The 277-nt window shown below is 51.6% G+C and overlaps 1 protein-coding gene across 1 annotated transcript in view; it reads right to left on the reverse strand.

The window, feature by feature from the left end:
* The window catches only part of LOC107565154 (netrin receptor DCC-like), a 78,486-nt gene that overhangs the window by 4,274 nt on the left and 73,935 nt on the right, over positions 1 to 277 (reverse strand). The window lies entirely within an intron of this gene.

Genomic DNA, 277 nt, shown 5'->3' on the forward strand with positions numbered 1-277 from the left:
CAGACACAGACAGACACACACACAGACACAGACAGACACACACACAGACACAGACAGACACAGACACACTCACAGACACACTCACAGACACAGACACACAGACACAGACACACGCACGCACGCACACACACACACACACAGACACAGACACAGAGACACACTCACACACACACACACACACACACACAGACACAGAGACACACTCACACACACACACACACACACACGCACTCACACAGACACAGACACACACTCTCACACACACACACACACACAC

The sequence above is a fragment of the Sinocyclocheilus grahami genome, unplaced genomic scaffold (genome assembly GCF_001515645.1).
Source record: "Sinocyclocheilus grahami isolate Dianchi unplaced genomic scaffold, SAMN03320097.WGS_v1.1 scaffold984.1, whole genome shotgun sequence".
In the NCBI taxonomy this organism is placed as follows: domain Eukaryota; kingdom Metazoa; phylum Chordata; class Actinopteri; order Cypriniformes; family Cyprinidae; genus Sinocyclocheilus; species Sinocyclocheilus grahami.